Here is a 19,859-nt window from a genome sequence, read left to right as displayed (position 1 = left end):
AGATGTCTAGGATGTTCTTTCTTACATTAAATATGTAATATGTCTGCACCAAAAATTACAAGTGTAAAACCAAAAAAATGTTTTCTTCTGTTTTAAATCATGTGTAAATCACAAACACAAAAAAAGGAAATAATAAAAAACATTTCTTGTTTATAAAACTTTAATGGACTGAATCTATGAAAATAATGTTATAATATGAAATATAATGTATCTTTGACATTTTGATTGGGAAATGCAGAATCTTTGTAGATCAATTGAATAAGTGTATAGGCCGGTTTAGAGGTTTCTACTTGATATTTTTGTGTTTCCTCCCTCCTCTAGGGCCTCAATTTAAATAGGGAGACCTTTCATTTATTTAATTGGTAGTATAGTGTAGCCCCAGCGATTCCCTAGGCCCAGGCCTATCCTGTGTTCGTCACAGTGGTCCTTATACCACTTACTTAGTATATGGTTTGCGTGGCCCCTAGGGCCTAACTGTATTACTTACCTGTGTGACTTAATGTATGCTTAAATAAGACTGTGTTGTACTTACCTCGAATCTCATAAAGAGTGCTGAGGGTTTGCCTAGAATAAATACATTCTATTTTCATATATATCTGTTGTGGTGTCCTTTCATTTGGTAGTCAAAGGATTACATATGGTATAACAGCTGGCTTCACATGCCATACAGAGTTTAGCCTAAGACTGCTCTTGTCCATGCTACCACTAGGATAGCTGGTCTATAAGGTTGACTTTACAACCAATCACCATAAGGGCTGTTTGGACTGATACAAGGTGTACACTAGAATTAGTGACATCATATATCAGGCCAACTTCTCACACGTGCCATCTGATTCTGATTGCCCCAGCGTGGCCGAGACAAGCGTGGTTCTCGGAACTTCTCAGACTCTCAGTGTCACCCAGGATTCAGTTCCCATTAGTGCAGGATCTGATAACTATGAACGACGGACAGATACTGCATCCAAATTTAAAATCGCTGAGCTTGTCAGCATGGAACCTCACGAACATGAGTTCCAACTGTTAAAGAGCCCTCAGGAGTGCAGAGAGATTCTGTCACGATCTCGGGCAATCTCCACAAACAAAACATATTCGGCTAAATGGAAAAGATTTTGTCACTGGTGTGCATCTAACGATTTACATCCATTTCGATTCTCTTCTGAACAGATTCTTCCATATCTGTTAACGTTGGCCAAATCTGGACTCTCTCATATGTCGATAAAAGTACACCTAGCCGCTATTTAAAGGTACACAAGAGTTCCTGACCGACCATCTCTTTGGTCCCAAAGAGTTATTAAAGAATTTCTCAGAGGGCTCTTCAGAATGTTCTCCCCAGTTCGAAGTCCAGTAGTTCCTTGGCAACTTAATACGGTTCTTGCACAGCTAATGAAACCACCATTTGAGCCAATACATAAGGCGGAATTGCAATTTATCTCATGGAAGACAGCGTTGCTATTAGCACTGACGTCGGCAAGAAGGGTCAGTGAGATCCAAGCTTTCTCAATTGCAGAACCATTCCTCCAATTGAGGCAGGACAGAGTAATTCTGTGGACGAACCCCAAATTCATTCCTAAAGTCCCCTCCAGCTTTCTTCTGAATAAACCGGTGGTTTTGCCTACATTTTTCAAAGACCCGTCAACAGCGGCAGAAAGAGCTTTGCACTCTTTAGACATTAAACGATGTCTGAAATTTTACATCGATAAGACGAAATCGTTCAGAAAGACAAATCAACTCTTCGTAGCCTTTGCTGGCCCCAAGAAAGGTGTGGCACTTTCTAGATCTAGTATCTCGAGGTGGATATCTTCAGCAATATCCTTGTGTCATGTTAAAGCTGGTGAGCCTTTACAAGCCAAAATACGTGCGCATTCCACAAGGAAGATGGCAACTTCTACGGCTCTATTCGCAGGGGTGTCATTGCCAGACATTTGTAGAGCTGCGACATGGAAGAATGCACACACCTTTACTAGACATTATTGTCTGGACACGGCATGGAAAAAGGATGCAGCAGTGGGACAAGCGGTTCTACGGCATCTGTTTCATTAAGGTATTTATCATGGATTATTGGGATGTATGTATGTACAGATTTATGTATATTTAAACAAATATTTGGAATACTGTAATGTATGTTAACATTCTATGCAAAAGAGCAGAACCCACTGTTTATTGGGGGTTCTAGCCTGGAAATGCAATTTTGGATAAGTACTGCTCGCTATTCTGATACAAGCATGTGAATCTATGAAAGATTCAATACTGGAGAAAAAACTAGTTACTTACCTGTACACTATAGTTCTCCAGTATTTTCTTTCATAGATTCACATGCGGCCCGCCCACCTCCCCATTTCTCAGGCAGAACCTCTTTGTCTCTAGGTGTACTTTAGTCTCGCACTCGGGGCTGGAAATCTGAGGCAGGAAGGCTCTGCTGGGGAGTGTGATGTCAGGGCTAGCAGCCGATTGGCTGAGTCTTGGACCACATAATGATGAGGTTTGGTTACCAAATAAGATGATTCCCTATGGGATTTTGCTATGCTGTTTTTCTTATACTGCTGTGGTCATTCTGTTACCGTGAGACTCCCACCATGACGACGGGGAAGATACAAGCATGTGAATCTATGAAAGATAATACTGGAGAACCATAGTGTACAGGTAAGTAACTAGTTTTTTACTGACTCTCACATATAGTTATTTATATACACCATCACTCACATTGAAGTACTGGGTTTTTCAGAACCCAGCGGTGCCAGGGAACACACCCTAAGACTTTGAGTCCTTCCTGTTTCAGACTACAGAAACCCAGAGTCTTCTTGGTGAAGTCAAAGATCGTATTTATTGGCTGCAACCAGTAACAGGTATCCTAGAAGTACAACACGGTGTATATTCTCAGGAGACTGCTCAACCTTACAAAGCCAGCATTCTCTTTTTATACAAAATATTATGCTTTAGGCAAACATTCCTTATTTTACAGTTGACTATTCACATATTTTCACTACAAAGAAAAAGCAGAGTCATGATGACAAGCCCATATTTCAGTTTGTTCAGCCCTCAATCAATTACCCGGCAAGGCTCAGTACTTTCATCAGATATCGACGGACCCCCAATAAAAACGGGCACCTCCTCCTCGTAAAGCAAGTCATAAGAAAAGAAACAGGGACAGGTGTGTGTGCAAGATTAGGCATGGTTTGTGTGTGATGAAAGGTTTTATGATATGTTGTGCCTTGATACTAATCTCATTCGGCCACTGGGAAAGGAACTGGCCGAACAGGTTATGGCTTCAGGCAGTGGAGTCAGCTTGCCCAGGTCAGAGAGGAGTCAGCAAAGGTGTATGTGTCCTTCAGACTCGTTTTTGGCCTAGTCATTGGCCTATGTGAGGGCAATCACAAAATGGCTGCCGTTCAATGGAAACCGAGGGTTCAGGACGGAAACTCTGATTTTCGGGTGATTTCGTCACCCGAATATGGCGAAAATGCTTGTGCATAGTATTCTAATCATTCTCGGTCTGCTGATACCAAAATCGTCATGATACGACGATGTTTATAACACGGGTCCAGAATTTTCAGTACCACAACATATACTGCCTTTTACATATGTAGTTACTTGCGCATGTACCACTGAGACATCCATTCACTCACCAACACACCCATATACACACTCACCCACCCAGCTGTATCCACATGCACTCTTGAACCCATACACCCAGTGAATCACACACTCACATCTATGCACAGAGTCACAAACCTCCCACACACACACACACACTCAGGCAGCCATACAAATACTCAGGCAAGCAATCAATAACCCATATAGACACTCATGCAGCTACTCACCAACCCATGCAGCAGCTTACACAACAACAGACAGACTGATACAGACTTTCACACAGTTTAGTCACTAACACATGCATTCAGTAAGACACATTTAATCACTCACTTATACAGTCAGTCACGTACCTACTAAATCCTCCATACAGACACTTATACGCCCACTCATTCCTCAATTCAGCTTGGCATATATATAAAACAAAATTAAACTTTACAGAAACACACAGTCACTGGATGATGTCATCAGTGATGTCATCAGTGATGTCATTTGAGATGTCACTGACTATGTCATGAATGATGTAAAATGTGACGTCATCAGTAGTGCATTGCTGGGGCGCGAGTTATAGTTAGGTGAACTAACTATAACGCCGGAATTTCTATGGTTTTGTACCAGTGAAATGTCCAACTAACTATAACGTGCCTGAAACCTCTGTTTTTTTCAGTTAATTTCTATGTTTTTTAAATGCTCATTTCTAACCATAACCCTGACTGAAACCTATTTTTTTTTCAGTGAATATATATATATATATATATATATATATATATATATATATATATATATATATATATATATATATATATATATATATATATATATATATATATATATATATATATATATATATATATATATATATATATATATATATATATATATATATATATATATATATATATATATATATATATATATATATATATATATATATATATATTTGAACCAGTCCTGTGCTGCAGGCATACGAAGACAGGCGCTGACACCGTGGGATGATAAACCAAAGAAATATTTATTTCCAAAGGATGCCCTGACGCGTTTCGACGGATACAACCGTCTTCTTCACTACATCAAGGTCCCTCTATAGTGTCTACTTAAATACAAGAGGCAAGGCACCGTCCTCCATGGTTGTCACAGCAACACAGTTCATGGACATAGAAAGTATTTTTACATTTAAGTCTGTGTTAAAATGGCGACATTAACGCAACATTGATTGAAAATTGTAACAAAAAGAACACTGTGCTTTCAATAAAATAAAATAAGAGGCATTATCTAAAACAATTGAAACATTGTGGCATAGTCACATCAAAACCTGCAAAGACTCAAATGTTGCACGCGTGTGTGTGCGTCTATACAAATAAAGTTATCGCATACAATTATGAAAGTAATTGCATTGTTGCAGGTTGACAATAAAATAGTTCGTTCAAAAATGTAGAATGCCTTGTTTTTAACATGGTCGTTACTTGTGCCCAAGTGGGCCGACGTACAGAGTGTTCCAAGAAATGTAAACAATAAATTAACAATTATGGGTGCCTTGAAGATAAAGGAAGATTATAACAAAAAGAAAGAACCAATGTGACGGATCGGAGTGCAGGAGCGATATACATACACAGCTGGTGGACATTCATAGTGATTATACTAGAGATGTACATTCAACGCTTCATCAGCGTTCATACCGTTGGGAATCTTACTATCCAGAAGTATGATATATCTGGATTCTAATCGTCTGAGACGTAATTGTCTGTTTCCTCCCCTTATATTTTTGGGAATGCTGTCAATGACAAAATAGGATAAATCATCTATTTTGCCATCATGCTGTGAGTTAATGTGCCTCGCTACCGGATATGACTGGTCATCATTAGTGATTGCCCTTAGATGTTGCAATATCCGGACATGTACGGGATGTATAGTGCTTCCTACATATGTTTTTTTGCAGGTGCAGCGAAGGACATATACAGCAAAATCAGTTTTACAAGAAAAACTGCCTCTAATTTCAAAAGGAGTTTTTCTGAAAGGAAGAGAAACAGATCTGGTGTTAACTCCGTGCTTACAGGCTTTACATTTAGTACATTTCTGAAAGCCTCTCTGTGGTTTAAGCCACGTACCTCCCTTGATGAATATGGGTGCATTAGTGACCAATTCCTGTTGCATACTTTTGGCTCTTCTAAAGGTCAATTGAGGAAAGTTTTGGCACGTGGGGCCTATTGTAGGGTCACCGCGTACTAGAGGCCAGTGTCTGTAAAGGATCTTTCTCACATTCATGTGGTAAGTGTTATAACCAGTGACAAGTCGAGGGGTGTTCTCAGCTACCTTGTGTGTAGGTTGTTCACTGTCCCTGAAGATCAAATCTTCCCTTTGGAATTTGTCACACTTGTGTTTTGCTGAGCTAAGTGTTGTGGTGTCGTAACCTCTGTCTTTTAGGCGTTGAAACAGACTGTCTGTGGAATTCTTAAGACTGCCTGGGGTGCTGCAGTTACGTTTCATCCTTAGGCATTCAGCATAAGGGATGCTGTTAATAAGATTACGTGGGTGAAAACTGCTGGCATGAAGGATGGCATTGCCAGAGGTGGGTTTCCTAAATGTTCGTGATTGTATGTGTTGATTTTCTATATACAATTCCAAGTCTAAAAAACAGATGGACTCCTTGCTAGTGGCACTGGTAAACTTCAGATTTAATGAATTCTCATTAATTTCAGACACAAAATCAATGGCACTCTGTTCGGTGCCTTTCCATAAAATAAAAATGTCATCTATGTATCTTTTGTATAGAATGACATTATTCTGGAAAATAGTATGATGGTTTTTCCTGAGTACCTGCTCCTCCCACCAGCCCATATGCAAATTAGCGTAGCTGGGGGCGAAGCAGGTACCCATGGCAGTTCCCTGGACTTGTTTGTATAGAAGCCTGTCAAAAATGAATATATTGTTATCCAGACACCACTCAGCCATATGTAAAAGCATGAGTGTATGGTGATGTAACCCTATGGGTCGGGTGCCTAAATAATGGTTTAGTGCATTCAGGCCATCTCTGTGTCTGATACTCGTGTACAAACTTTGTACATCGAGAGTCATAAGGACATAATCATCATGCCAGGCTAGGTCGTAAATTTTTGCTAGGAAATCGCCCGTATCCTGAATATAAGCAGGAAGTTCTCTAACAAAAGGTTGCAAAAAATGGTCTATAAATCTGCTGGTGTTTTCAAATAGGCTGCCAATTGCAGATATAATCGGCCTGCCTGGGGGGGTCTGAGGGTCCTTGTGGATCTTGGGAAGGAGGTATAATTGGGGCGTAACAGGATAATCATTCTTTAAAAAATCAAATTCCACTTTTGAAATAAGACCGCTACATCTCCAATCATATAAACACTTATGGTATTTCTCTTTTACACTGATTATACCTGTAGTACTAATACGAGTATAGCATTCCTTATCATGTAATTGAGATAGTGCCTCCTTATTGTACATTTCTATGGGCCAGAGAACCACGTTTCCCCCTTTATCGGAACAACGTACAACAATATCAGTTCTGTCTTGGATTTTTTTCATGACATTGGAGTATTCAATCCTGGAATTGTGTTTCTTTTTGATAAAATCACTGCTGCTCATTAAAGCCAAATCTTTTAGATCTTTGATTACCCTCTCGGCAAAGATATCAATGCCATCCTTAGGCATAAGTGGCGTAAATACAGACTTGGGTTTGAAAGGTGTCGGAGCAGATTCGTAAATGTTTAAGTCAGAGCTGATTGCCACCTGTGTTGTAGTAATGGGGCAAGCATCACGTTCTGATGCCAATTCTGTAATGTCCTTGAGAAGGGTCATGTCAGCTACATTCAGTCCTTCAGAACGTGAAGTGGTGGATGTCTCATCTGGTGCTTCAATGGTGGTGCTGGAGCTGAAGAAATATTTACGTAATTTTAATGACCGTGTGAAGTTGTATAGATCAATCCTGGTTTGTGTATAATCAAAGTTAGTGTCAGTGCAAAATGACAAGCCAAGGGAAAGGATATTTTCTTCTTCTTTCGTTAATGTCATATTAGTAAGATTGATAACTGTACTCCGGTTGTCGCTGTTCATGTCTATCTGCGTCTGTTCCTCCTGAATGATGGTTTGTTTGTTCTTTGCGGAGCGCTTGCCCCATCTCCTGTCTTTCCTTCGTCTCCTTTTTGGCTTTGTGTTCTCGTTATTTGATCTTGGCGCATAGGTCTGGGTCGTAGACTCATTATGCGCTCCATACGTAAAAAACCAAATTCCTCTACAGGTGTTGGTGCGTTGCCGGTATTGGAGATATTGCTCATTGCTTCAGTGTCCGACTCTAGTTCTGAGCTTAATTCAGATTCACTGGGAACCACTGGTCTTGTTGTACTAGTGCTGGCTGATGACATTTGTTGACGGCGAATATTATCAAACTTTCTCGAGAAAGTATAAATCCTTCCCTGCAGATAATCATTTCTGTCGCGTTGAAACTTCACGGCTTTGCGTTCTTTAATGACTTGTTCATGTTTCATTACTCTTGTTTTAATTTCTTCAAGATTTTTATTAACTTCCTCCTGGTCCAGTTTCTTCAATTCATTTAAAATTTCTTCAATTCTGACCATTATTTTCTCTCTGTCGGTGGTGGCATATTTAATTAAGATTTGTAACATGTTCCTTGAGGATTGCGCGTTATTCTCTGCCCATTCCTGTAGCATTGCCGGGTCTGGATTCTCATAAGTGGGTGCTACTAGGATCCTCAGCCCCCTGGGGATACGGCCCACATCGAGGTAACGTTTCAGAGATGTACATTCCCACCACTTAGAAACCTCGTGTTTCCGTAGTTTTTCAAGTTCAGCTGTGAGTCGTTTTAAATCGCTGCCTGTCGGAGCTGTCGGTACGCCGCTTGCGTTAGACTGTGTTGTAGTGCTAGATGTATCACTAAAAATGTCCACCGCTGCAGCCTCTCGCTCCCTTATCCAATCCTCGGCCATCCTCGGAAATAATGAGTCTCTTTGGTTCCCACAGCCCGTATTGAACACTTACGGGACTACCTCTCCCATCAGCCACCTTAATGGACACGAAAAGACGCTATTAGGCACAACAAACAAGAGAGCTTACCTGGAACTCAGACCGCCCTCCGGCGGCCCCGAGAGGCAGGACACTCACTGTTGGCTGGCTTGTAACGCGCTCCGGTCCCGGGATGTCGGCTGCGGGGGGTTCTTCGTTTTCCTTGAGAAAAGATACACCAAACGGATTCCGGCAGCGAGGAGCACCAGAACGAGGCGGGTCAGCGTGGAGATTCCGGAAAGTCTCTCAATATTTGAACCAGTCCTGTGCTGCAGGCATACGAAGACAGGCGCTGACACCGTGGGATGATAAACCAAAGAAATATTTATTTCCAAAGGATGCCCTGACGCGTTTCGACGGATACAACCGTCTTCTTCACTACATCAGGTCCCTCTATAGTGTCTACTTAAATACAAGAGGCAAGGCACCGTCCTCCATGGTTGTCACAGCAACACAGTTCATGGACATAGAAAGTATTTTTACATTTAAGTCTGTGTTAAAATGGCGACATTAACGCAACATTGATTGAAAATTGTAACAAAAAGAACACTGTGCTTTCAATAAAATAAAATAAGAGGCATTATCTAAAACAATTGAAACATTGTGGCATAGTCACATCAAAACCTGCAAAGACTCAAATGTTGCACGCGTGTATATATATATATATATATATATATATATATATATATATATATATATATATATATATATATATAATCATCTACTGGCGGTCGCCAGTAGATAGTTATAGTTAGGACCGTGTTTCCATAGGAAATCCGCAACATTCTATTTGGAATAACTTTGGCGCCGATTGACGAATCCTCGCGAAATTCTCAAAATAGGTGGGGCGCTCCGCTCCGCTCCTACCCTGAAAGTCTCGGGGGGATTCGTCAAGCGGGGGCTGAGAAAAAGGGGGGGTCCCAAAACGTGTTTTCCCCATGCATTTTTCCATAGGACCTTTAGTCCGAGCTACAGCCCGAACGGCTGAACAGAATTACTTGAAATTTGGCAGAGAGGTAGCCGTCAGGTCAGGGATGTGCCTTTTGAAGGTCTCGTGTAAATCTGTTCAGTATTTCCTGAGAAAATAGCATTTAAATCAAAATATATATCTATAGGCGCGCTCCGAGCGCGTACCGTAAGCTTACCGTACGCGCACGCCGCCGTGCACGAGCGCAATTCTGATTGGTTGTTAGATCTCAGTAAACATTCGAATCGGTCGAAACCAGGAAGTGTCGGCCGCCATTTTGTCTCTCGCAGTCTGAGGGGGTGAAAAACAAAGGTGGAGAACGTGAAAAGGGGGCAGGGTGGACAGTTCCTGACCCCTTAGCCTTTGTCAGGGGGTCCCAGAAGGACCCCCAAGGGCAAAAATTAATTTTAATTTTTTTTTAAAAAATCGCCGAATGCGCGTAGCGTACGCGCACGGCGTAAACGGAGAAATTCTGCAATCTTCGCGTAATTACGCGTACCGTGCGCGCATGGCAAAACAAATTTTTCAAAAAGGAAAGCTTAAAAAAAAATTAAAAAAATTGTGAGGTAAGGTTGGCTCTTAAAAGTGCCGTTGGGTTAATACAGGGATGGAGGAAAGAAAGAATGGGAATATTATGAGCGTCTACAAACGTGCTGGTCTATCTTATTGTTAATAAGGGAAACACTGGTCTCCCCAAAAACAATAAGACCACAACACGTTGTACACCTCATTGAAACCCTCCGAATTTGAGGGTTAATGTCCAGAGGAGCAGAAGAAGGTGATGCTCCCACCTCAGAGGAAGGGCTCAGCTGAGCTGCCGATGATGTACTCGGCTGAGCTTCTGAGGTTGGGCTCCGGTGACTTACTGAAGAGTTTTCTTCAGTATGTCGAGCAAAGGTCCTGGGATGTTTATCCCTAATGTGTCTCATCATAGAGTGATTTCCAAAGGAATACTTCTTCCTTGGATCTCCTCTAGATAAAACACGGTCACAAAGTGTGCAAGTGACCAATGGAGCATTGACCTTTTTCTGCCCCTCTGGAAAAGTAAAATACTCCCACACAAAAGAATCATTTTGTTTCCTCCTTCTCTGTCTGATGATGGTGCTGCTAGGCTCACTGTCAGAAGAGGTCTGCTGCTCTGCCATTGTATCTCAATGTCAATTCAGCTCCTTCTCCTAGGGGATCTCAAGCAGTAATGAGGGGAATTGGTGTGGTGTGGGAAGTTTCTGGAACTGAAAGTAGTTTCAACCAATGAAAAGTGTTCTTTGTGGATCACATGACCTACCGTGCGCGCTCCGTAAGCTTACGGTACGCGCTCGTAAACAAGTACGCATGCGCAAACATGATGCTTACGGAGCGCGTACGTAAGACGCACTCGCGCATGCGCATTACACGCCCCTGCGTAACCGCGACGTTGCTTCCGCGCAACGCACATGCGTGTACACGTACGTCACGTACGTATCACGTAAGCGCACTGTACTTATGACGTACGGAGCGCGTAGCGTCAGCTTACCGTACGCGCATCGTATCACGTAAGCGCACCGTACTTATGACGTACGGAGCGGGTAGCGTCAGCTTACCGTACGCGCACGGTAAAAAATGCATAAAAAAAAATTAACCATTCCATAATGCAGGATATAGTACATATAATATTTTATACATAGGTTTACCAAAAATCTCAAAAAAAAATTTGCATTTAAAAAACCGTACAAATTCACTGAAAAAACCATAGGTTTCACACACGTTATAGTTAGGAATTAGCATTTAAAAAACCTTGCAAATTCACTGAAAAAACCATAGGTTTCACACATGTTATAGTTAGCTGGACATTTCACTCGTAAAAAACCAATGAAATTCCCCCGTTATAGTTAGTGCAGGCAACTATAACTCACGCGACCGCAATCCTCTGTTGATGCTAATACTGTATCTTTAGCTATACATATATTACAAATATTTATTTTTCATAAAGACACATATGTCATCAGTGATGTAATATTTGACATCATCAGCAGAGGTGTGTGAGTGTGCATAGATGAGTGAGTGTGTGATTCTATGACTGGATGTTATTAAAAGTGCATCTCTGAATTACTGTATGGTTGAGTGAGTGTATGTATGGCTGTATTATGGTTTGAATGTATGTCTCAGTGGTACATTTGTGACTAACTAAATATGAAAAAGGCATAATATATGTGTGTAAGAGTATATAAGTGATTAGATGTGTGAGTGTGTAATTGTGACAGTGTCTGTATGGATGAATGTGTGCTTGTGTCAATGATTCTAATTGAGCATAAGAATATGATACTATTTTTGTGAGTGAGTGAACTTGAGTGTGTATAACTGCATTAATGAGTAAATGGCAGTGTGATTAATTGTTTGAATGACTAGGTGTGAGAGTACCTCTATGGATGATTGTTAGTGTGTGAATGTCTATATAGATATATGTATAAATTTATATGATACTTTTTTATGGACTCAATGTAACTATGAGTGACTGTACAGGTGAGTGTGTGGAGGTGAACGAAGGTCTTAAAGTTTTTTTTTAGGTATGCAGTTATTAGTATTGCATTATTTGTGGATTTGAGAATGGAACTGTGTAATTTTCAGTTGGTATATGAATGGTTTTATAAGGGTGTGAGAAGGTGTGGTAATTTATCACATTGATGTCTTGAACAGTGACATCGTCAGTGATGTCATTTGAGATGTCATCAGTGATGTCATGAGTGATTTCACTGACCATGTCATGAGTGATGTAATATGTGACGTCATCAGCAATGGATTGCGGTCGCGCGAGTTATAGTTAGCTGTACTAACTATAACGGGGGAATTTCATTGGTTTTGTATGAGAGAAATGTCCAGCTAACTATAACGTGCTAATTTTTGAATTATTAAATTAAATATATATATATATATTTTTTTTAAAAAAATCCTATGTATTCATTTATATATTATCTGTATCCTTTTATTTGTTTTTGCTCTTTTTTTTAACTTTCAATTAGGATAAAGTTGAACAGTTTATTTTATTTTTGCAATTAGTTTTTCTCCACTTTTTTTTTTATATAAATTCTTGGGGTGCGCGCTCTGAGCGCGCACCTAGTACGTTTTCGTAAGTTTTTTATGAATACCGTCGTACGTTATTTACGTACGCATACATACGTTATAGTGCGTGCTGGGAGCTCCACGCGGTTCACTTCCACATACGCTTAAATTACGCGCATTAACGTTCACGTATACGCGTGTTCAACGTATGCGCGTTACGTACGCGCATATGACGTATGCACATGCGCTCCTACGCGTTCGCGCATGCGTAATCACAAGGTGCGTGCTCGGAGCTTGCGCAGTGCGCGCACCTCGGGTTATATGCTTAATAAAACAACACTTCTAATTGGTTATCATTACTTTCAGTTACTGATTGTTTCAACACCACACCCAATCCCCTCATGGCAAGTCATGTGATCATGAATCATCACTTTTGATTGGTTTGAAGTACTTTCAGTTCCAGATTCTTCCCAAACCACACCTACTCCCGTCATTATTAGTTCTGATTCCTTTGGAGAAGGAGCTATTCTGTTGAGACAATGGCTGAACAGCAACCATCTTCAGACACTGACCAGGACACTCTTGAGAGGCAGAGGAACAGGAAGTAGAAAGACAGCTTTATATGGCAGTTTTTCACTTTTCCAGAGGGACAAAAAAAGGTAAATGCACCTAAAGTTACTTTTACATTGTGTCAAAAAGTCTTGTCACGTGGGAATGCTAACAAGAAGTATTCTTTTAGCATTCACACTATGTTGAGGCATGTTGACAAAATGCATCCAGTGACTTTTCGTCGAGCTTCTGGAGCAAACCCTCCACCTGCTCAACCGACGACATCTGCAGCAGCTCAGCCGAGCACATCTTCGGCAGCACAGGCGAGCACTTCTTCTGCAGTGGTGCCTTTGCCTTCTTCCACACCTCTTTTTGGACCACCTTGTTTGGCGAGGTTGTCCACACGCTGCACTGATTGCGGCCGACTTATTTCTGTGGGTGAGACCAGTCTTGATCTCATTCAGAGAAAATTTGATGCGCATGAGTGCAGTAGACCATATATGTTTTTTCTTTTTTTTCGTTTTTCTCTTCCTGTTTCCCTCCATTAACTCAAGCCACTTGGGTGATTTTTTTTTTTTTTTTTTTTAATTTAAAGTACAAAGAGAGGTGAAGAAATGGAAGCATGAAAAGGGAGGATTGAGAAATACAAATATTTTTCGCTTATTTTTTTAAAAAAATAACTTATTTGGAAAAAAATAATTTTTTGTATTTTGCAAGGGAACAGAATTTCGTTTTTTATTTTTTCTTTCTAGTTCTGCAAAAAAAGAAAAAAAGTATTAATATTCAATCATACATTTCAAAAAGCATTACATGTTTTTACATATTTTACAAAGCAATTTTTTGCCCTTTTTTTGCTGTTTTCAGAATTTTTTAATTTTCACTTAAAATAGTGAAAACAATTGTATTCATCATTTAACAGCGGGCAAAAAAAAACAATCTAAAAGATTGTTTAAAAAAAGCCCAAAAACTATCCTCACTAAAATATACCTTGTTAGAAATATTACATATATATTACAAGTACTTTTCTAGATGAATAACATTTTTCTAGATAAACCGTCTTTAAACCTTGTCGCAAAAGCACACATGCCAAAATAATTTCTGTCAAAGGAGTCCACAATTGTTTTTATTACTTTTCCTTTAGGCCAAATAGTAATTTCAAAATTCTTTTTAAGTGAAATCTTCAATTATAATCCTTTAAAATTACAAAAAATGCTTTCTTCAGATGCAGTTTTTAGTTTTCAAAATTTAGGTTTCAGAAAAATTAAGTAAGAATTGGGTAAATCATAAGGCAAACGTTGCTTGAAAATCAATTGGGAATCATTACACAGTGTCCAGCCTTTTTCACATTTAAGATAAACTGTGTAATGTCCAGAAGTTACAGTAGGTCCTTCATGAAAAATTATTGCAACTGTAACAAAAGTTTTTCCAGAAATTGATAATTGTTGTCCTGTAAACTTCTTTATTAAAGTATCCAATTTTGAACCATCAGCTCTACAACGTTGCATCATTAAAATTACATACTGACCATATTTCTGTAAAAATAATGTGGAAAACATGTCAGATTTACATTCAGAACATTCCATGTTGTGATTGACATCTTTAACTAATTTACTAAAAGTCACTGATTTACTTTGTGGTAATGGTAAAAATATGAACCTTTCTGAATCAACATTACTACTACATGTGTTCATACAGTTTTCACAGCAATGTTCCTATTTGTAAGAGACACCAAATAAGTGTTCTACTTCTACTCCTTCATCTTCAAGTACGCTCAAAATATATATTAAGAATTCCTGTGCATCTTGCTGGACATTTTCTTTAAACTGTGTAGAACCACAACATACATCTAAAAGATTTCTAACATCAGTAGCACTTTCTATTTTAGTTTTATCAGTACTCAGCTTCTCATAAAGGAGACTCAGCAGAGAACACAATCTTTTTCCATGATTTACTGTTATCTGTTCTAGCAACTTTTCAAGATAAAATACAACATTCAGCACTACATTTGCATAGCAGTTGACACCAGAGCTATTTTCAAAATGGCAACCAACAACCTCTTCAACACTGTCCTTTTTCTTTTTCCTTGCTATCACATCACTGTCCTTTTTTTTTTTGTTCCGTTCATCCACATTACAGATATTTTCAAATCTCCTTTTCCGAGAGACAACATGTTTTTCAATCACAGGATACTGTCCTAAATGAAGAGCATAGGTTCTTCTTAAACTATTATACTCCTTTACACAGTTTGTATCAGCACTAACTTTTGAGTCATCAAAGTCTATCATAAATAAACCAGATAATGTTTTTACTCGTGACAGAGCAACATATGCCATACCTTCTTTGAACACAGTAGAACCAATGTTTACAAAAGCACTATCTACAGTCAATCCTTGAGACTTGTGAATAGTTACAGCATATGCTAGAGAAAATGGAAACTGCTTTCTACGCACAGATAAGTCTTTCACAAGCATGAAACGAACTGAACAACGACAAATGTCTTTAACTTCTTCTATCTGATCACATTTTATTTTTAAACGTTCAATTCCATCTTTTTTCTGATAATTACTAAAACCCACAACTCTTCCCATAGCTCCATTCACTAAACCTTTTTCTACATCCAAATTTCTCCTTAAAATCACTCGACAATTCATGCAAACATATAGATTTTTTTCTAATCCAGCTGTTTTGGAAATGTTCTTCTCTAGTGAATCCAATTTATTTTTCAGTTTGCCTGTTAATGTAAAAGTAATTCTTTCATGCTGAATTTTGTCCTCTGCTTCCATTTTCTTAATCTCTTCCTTTTCCAATTTCAAAAGTTCCTCGTTGAATATTGAGCACTCACGTAGTGTTGGCATTAAGCAGATTACAGTATTTTTTTCAGCAATGTTCTTGTATATTTTCTCTGCAACTATTTCTTCATTTGGAAATAAATTATGTAGCATCCTACTCTGTAATGCTTTTTTGCCAACTTCTGTGAGTAGTCCAATTCTGATATCTTTCAGAATACTTGCATAATCTTCGTCGTTTGCTTGTCTCATATTGGTAGTGAGTTCTTTGTACTCAAAGAACGACCAAATATTCGCATTACCAATGCTTCCTAATGACTTCTTCGTGTCTTCATGTGTCACAGTATTAAACACTGGTTGTCCTTTAACTGGAGTGAGCTGTAAAAGATCTCCAAAAACTATGACGTGTTTACCTCCAAATAACACGTCATAGTCTCTCTTAAGAATTTGTTGCATTCTTAAATGCACAAAGGCAAGCATTAAGTTTGAAACCATGCTCACCTCATCAATAATGAGAACTTGCATTTCTTCAACACTCTTGAAACTTCGAAGCATGTGGTATTCTATTTTGTTCTCATGCTCCACTGGTAACATTAGCAAGCGATGTAAGGTAATTCCTTTTATGTTATAGGCTGCTAACCCAGTTGGAGCAGTTACCACACAAGACAAATTTGAAGCTGTTTTTTGCTCTAGGTAGCTTCTGATGACTTTTATTAAAACACTTTTACCAGTTCCAGCTTGTCCGCTCACATACATCCTGATTGGTTCAAATGATGTGCATGAGCACTGTTTTTTTTCATGTAGTAATCCATGATCAATTTTTTTGGTGACTTCTTCATAAATTTGTTTTTGTTCTTCATTCAGTTGTTGTTCCAGATTTAGTAAGTCGATTGAATCTTCCTGTGCTTGATTCATAGCCGTTTCTACTTCAGTCATGGCTACTGCAGCTTCATTTTCTATGATTGGTTGTCCTAGGGGATCTTGACTAAGTGTTCCTGAACTTTGGCTGTCTTGAGAACTGTCTCTAGCTACTTCAGCTGCAATTTTTGCTTCCTGTTCATTTTCTTCATTTAACATTTGGACATAAGTTGTGAAAGTACTGCATTCTATGCTATCTTTGCTAGCATTAAAAGAATCTTCATAGCTTTGAAATTCTCCCAGTAGTTCGTCCTCTGAACGCCATGGTTTAAACAGCTGTAAAAGAGCCAAGTAGTAAAATTCCTTTTTGTCAGTAGTGTCGCAACTCAGCTTCCTGTGATTTATCAAACTTCCTTTTGTTTGCTTCACCAAACATCCTTCCTCACCAATGACTTTATATTTTCCATTGTTGATGTCTTCTGTGGCTTTCCGTGAAAAAATGTAGTTCTGCAGCACTTCATAGAGACACATGTTCTCAAGATGACGACTTCTTTGTGGGTAATATGTGTCCAACATGTTTGTTTTCAAAATATCTGTACTTTCTGGGTCGTTCTCGGCCAAATATTCAATTTCTCCAACAGATTTCAGTACCCGATTTCGCATTCCTGCAAGGCCTAAACTGACCCAAATTATTCTTCTGGATTTCGAGTATAGACTTGCAGATGATAACCTATCTGAACATTCGTAGGATCCAATTTCTCGATGCGATAACATCTTTAAACTGAAACTGTACAGCTTCTTACTGACAGTTTTCTTGTGAGAAATTTCTTCCCACATTTCCTTCAATTCCATTTTCTCTGATTTAGTGATGTAAGATGTGACATAGCGAGCAACAGCAATAGAATTGTCAGCCACATACTGTATATCCATGTTAGCATTCCACATGGATAAAATGACTGGGTTGTAGTCATTTATATATTTTGACTCTTCTTTTCTTCTTAGGTTGTAGGTATTCAAGGCAGTTAAATATCTTCCAAAACATAAAATGTAAAACACAATTTTAAAAAAAGAAACAAATTTCTATTATTATATCAAAATACACCACATACATCCCCTCTCAAACTCATAACTCACCTTTTAAAATAGTTAGTTGAGAAAGAAATGTGCCACTCAAACAGCAGACTATCAGAGTCAGAATATCAGAGCTCCACACCTCTCTCCTCTCTCCAGAACCAGTAAATGGCAATGTTTCCCTCTCTTTTTTCACACATATACATGTTAATTTCAAATCTCAGTGCTTCCCACTTTTTTTCAAATGAAATCACACATTTCTATTGGTTGAAAACTTCAACCCCTTTCCAAATGTACCCTTCCCCCAACTTGTCTCCTGCCTGCTACCATAGCAACAGGTCATGGAACACTGCTGTGCGGAGAGAGGTCAGAAGTTCAGCAGACAATGTTTCATATCCAAAGAGCAAGAGTGCTTGACTTTTCAAACCTAACTGCAAATCCATAGTAATGTTCTGTGGTAACACATTTTTCTGAACCAATACAAAACATGCTTTTAAAAATTTAAACATACAGCCTAGTTTTTAGTGTAGAATGGTTTGAAACAGCCAATGAGTTCTTTTTATAAAAAAAACTATGTGTGCCTTTATTTTTCAACTGTCTTTCATTTCATATTGCCTTTCTACTGAAAGACACCCCCTGAGTGCATCCAGATCTCCTTGGAAGATGTTCACAGTGTGGATTGTAGGTCACAGCTATGTCTTCTGGAGTGAAAAATTTGCAGAAAAAAGAGGTATGGTGAGAGACCTTGCTTTGCCAAATGTAGACATTAAATGGATTGGTCAGAGAGGGTTAAAGTGACACCAATTAATGCCTTTGGTGAAAACCTTTCTACATCTCCCACAGCCTAACCTTATTATTTTGCACTGTGGTAGTAATGACCTAGGCACTTTAACTGGGGTAGGTCTGGAAATGCTTATTAAGGACACCTTTGTGCAATTGATGTCGCTTTTTCCACAAACTGCCTTTGTATATTCTAACATATGCCAAAGGCAAAAGTGGAACTGGTCCAACCAATTTTGTCCGCAGATTGACAAAGCAAGGAAGCACGTCAACAAATCTATTTCTGCTTTCCTCAGAGACTATGGTATGGGTTCTATATACCACAACAACTTGCGTTACAACATGCAAGACATTTATAGAGGAGATGGTGTACACTTCACTGATGAAGGCAACAGAGTCTTCCTCTTGAACTTTAGACTCTGCATCGGTACTTACTTGTAGGTACCAAAAAACACACAATAAACACAAGGGCTCTTTTTAGAGCCACCTTATATCTTTTCACTTAAATGCGAATTTTTATTATTTTTTGGTTTTAAAAAATTTTTCGGCTGCGCGCACTCGGCGATATTTGCTTTCAAAATATAAATCTTTTTTTTTTTCCCTACAAGGTCCTACTGTGACCCCCTTACAATGCCTAGTGGGTCAATATCTCCCCACTCTGCCCCCTTTTCACGTTCTCCCCCTTTGTTTATCACCCCCTCTTTATGCGAGAGACAAAATGGCGGCCGCCGCTTCCTGATTTCCACCGATTCGAATGTTTACTGACATCTAACAACCAATCAGAAGTGCACTCGCGCACGGCAGGGTGCGCGCACAGGACTTGCTCAGTGCGCGCACGCTGCGCGCGTACAGATATATATATTGATTTAAATGCTAATTTCTCAGGAAATACTGAACAGATTTACACCAAACCTGCAAAAGGCACTTCATGGACCTTATGGCTACCTCTCTGCCAAATTTCACATAATTCTGTTCAGCCGTTCGGGCTGTAGCTGCGACTAAAGTCCCTATGGAAAAATCCATGGGGAAAACGCGTTTTGGGACCCCCACTTTTTCTCGGCCCCCGCTTGACGAATCACCCCGAAATTGTCAGGGTAGGAGGTGAGCGGAGCGCCCCATTAGTTTTGAAAATTTCGCGAGGATTCGTCAACCGGCGCCAAAGTTATTCAAAATAGAATTTTGAG

General features: G+C 39.3%; 1 protein-coding gene across 1 annotated transcript in view; it reads left to right on the top strand.

Annotated features, from left to right (window-relative positions):
• Nucleotides 1-19,859, top strand: part of MEIOSIN (meiosis initiator) — a 2,478,810-nt gene that overhangs the window by 709,193 nt on the left and 1,749,758 nt on the right. The gene's annotated exons all lie outside the window — the stretch shown is intronic.

Source organism: Triturus cristatus, chromosome 9 (assembly GCF_964204655.1).
Source record: "Triturus cristatus chromosome 9, aTriCri1.1, whole genome shotgun sequence".
Lineage (NCBI taxonomy): Eukaryota > Metazoa > Chordata > Amphibia > Caudata > Salamandridae > Triturus > Triturus cristatus.
The sequence above is the reverse complement of the archived record's forward strand: the minus strand, read 5'-3'. Positions and strand labels throughout refer to the sequence as shown.